Source organism: Babylonia areolata, chromosome 14 (assembly GCF_041734735.1).
Source record: "Babylonia areolata isolate BAREFJ2019XMU chromosome 14, ASM4173473v1, whole genome shotgun sequence".
NCBI classification, from domain to species: domain Eukaryota; kingdom Metazoa; phylum Mollusca; class Gastropoda; order Neogastropoda; family Buccinidae; genus Babylonia; species Babylonia areolata.
Window position 1 is genome coordinate 11,376,949 of NC_134889.1, and position 2,500 is coordinate 11,379,448.

Genomic DNA, 2,500 nt, shown 5'->3' on the forward strand with positions numbered 1-2,500 from the left:
TAACAAGAGAGGCAAGGCCTTCAAGACTCACTTGTGATTCACTTGAACAAGAGGCAAAGCCTTCATGGCTCATGTGTGAATCCTGTCTAAATGACAACTTTTTGGTTCAATGCATAGAAAGGAAAATTGCAAGTATATTATATACCTGGTAATCACTCCATGTCCTTATGAAATATGTGTATGTTGGTGAAAGCCCGGTTCCCAATACTCTGATTGACAATGGAGAGAGAGAGAGAGAGAGAGAGAGAGAGAGAGACTGTGCGTTTACACTGTTAACCGTGACAGTCCGAGTTTGAAATCCATGTCTCATCCGTCTTCTCATACTTTATTTAAAATCATGCAACGATACACCAATCTAATGTGCAGGAAGCATACTGCACACAGAAAATGAACCCATGGCAACATAAGTGTTTGTCCTCTGGCAAAAGTTGTGCAGACGAAATCTACCCCGATGGGTACACAAACATATGCATGCACTCAAAGCCTGATGTATTGGGTTATGCTGCTGATCAGGCATCTGTGTGGTAGACGTGGTTTAGCACATATATGAGTTTGTTCTAATGCCACCATCTTGAGAAACTGACATTTTGAATGTACTGATGGAAATGGTTTCTGAAATGACTGACTGGTGGTGGAAGAAGATGAGCTCAGGTGGTTGGAGGGAGTGGTCATCAACCTGGAGGTTGCTTGTCGTTCAATGAGGGAAGCACTGGGCCAGCTTTTTAGCTGAAATGCTTTAACTGTAGTGATGTTCTTGTTTTCATTTATTTATCTTAATATCATTATCTTTTTTTTTTGGTAGGTGTGACTTTGGTTAGATATTAAAATAAGATATCTTCATTTATCTTATTTTAATATCATTATTATTATTGATTTTTGTTGTTTATTTTTGGTAAGCATGACTTCGGTTAGATGTAAGTAATGGCTGCTTGTGTTGCAGCAAGTTGTGGACTTTATTCAGAGTGGTAAATGTGTTGGGATACTGAATATCAATCACCACAGTGATGGTTTTCATTTTGGCTACTTCTCATTCATAAAAATGCTGAATTAAATATGTAATATAGTTTCTGCCATGAACTTAGTTTTGGGATTTAAAATCTTGAACATGAGTTAGCCATTAAAAAAAAACAACAATTTGTGTGTGACTGTGTGTCATATAATATTGATCTTGATCTTGTATATAAAAAAAAAAGGGGGTGTGGGGGGAGGGATTTTGTGTGTGTGTGTGTGTGTGTGTGCATGAATAGTCGTATGCATGCACATATAACTACATGCATCAAATTGGCCTTTCCATTAATCTATCGATAAACCAATCAAACCTGAACATTGACATAATTATACATAATACGCAAATTGTACATAACAGGCATAGAAAACAAAAAAAAAAATGCCAGCAGGCAACTCGTATATCCTAGGTCCAAATTTGAATACAGCTTTGCAAGAATGCACAATTATGAAGTCCAGAAAAATAAATAATCATGGCTATCTTGAAAAAAATGGATGGGAATGAATAGCATGGCTGAAGTAATAAATGACAGAAAAGGAAAAGTGACATATAAAATGATAAATTTTCAGGAGAGGGTTTCCAGAGGGTGGGCATAGTATTTTAATGGAAAGAGTCCCTGACATCCCCACAGGAGCACACAAACAGCACCTTCAACAAACCAAACATCCACTGATCAAGCAACAGAGGCTTATGATGTTGTATTGTATTGTGTTTATTTAGATCAAAAGCATACAGGTTTTCTCACAGAAGATTCTGTTGTTCCTGTCCTAGCTGATGTCCATTTCCTGAAACAGAAGGACGACGAATTGTCAGTCATAAGAGATAAATATGCAAAGACATGTGTTTGCAACTGAATTTTGTCGGGCTTCTACTATACAACCTTTTCAGCAAGGGAAACCCAAAAATGCGTGCATCATGCCAGCTGGTATAGTTTGTGGAACAAATACCCACAACCTGTCCAGCATGGGAGGCCCTACCAGGCATGTGACACATCAAATGACATAGCTCGACAGGTCACTGAAGCACTCAAGCTACCCCACCATGACAAGGTATCAGTTCCATGGGGTAGTAACATATCAAGTTTATTCATGTATTCATTTGTCAGAATGTCATATACAAACCAATGTGAAGCTCACTTTGTAAAACACAATATATTAGCACTAATGTTTACTGAATAGTTTGCAATTTAAAGAAAAAAAGTAAAACAATGGATTATGTTTAAGCATTTAAATCTGGTCTTCTTCTTATGCTACAATTTTATTGACATTTCACTGTCTGCTGTTTAACCATAATTCCATGCCTACAACACCAGTACAAGGCAGTATACCCTCCACACCAAAAACCCTCTTCAAATTAGAATGGACCATCTCACGAGAAAGAGCTATAGATCTACATCATATATGTGAAGCAAGTTTTTTCAACAATCCCAAATTTCCTGATCAAGGCATCTATTTCAGAAAAAGTGCATGCCAACACAGCAACGCACTGTTTTGT

At 37.4% G+C, this 2,500-nt stretch overlaps 1 long non-coding RNA gene across 1 annotated transcript in view; it reads right to left on the reverse strand.

Annotated features, from left to right (window-relative positions):
- Positions 1-1,325: 1,325 nt before the first annotated feature.
- Positions 1,326-2,500, reverse strand: part of LOC143289815 (uncharacterized) — a 3,571-nt gene continuing 2,396 nt past the window's right edge. The window contains exon 3 of the long non-coding RNA XR_013056277.1: positions 1,326-1,791. This is a non-coding gene — a long non-coding RNA (uncharacterized LOC143289815). The remainder of the gene's footprint in view (positions 1,792-2,500) is intronic.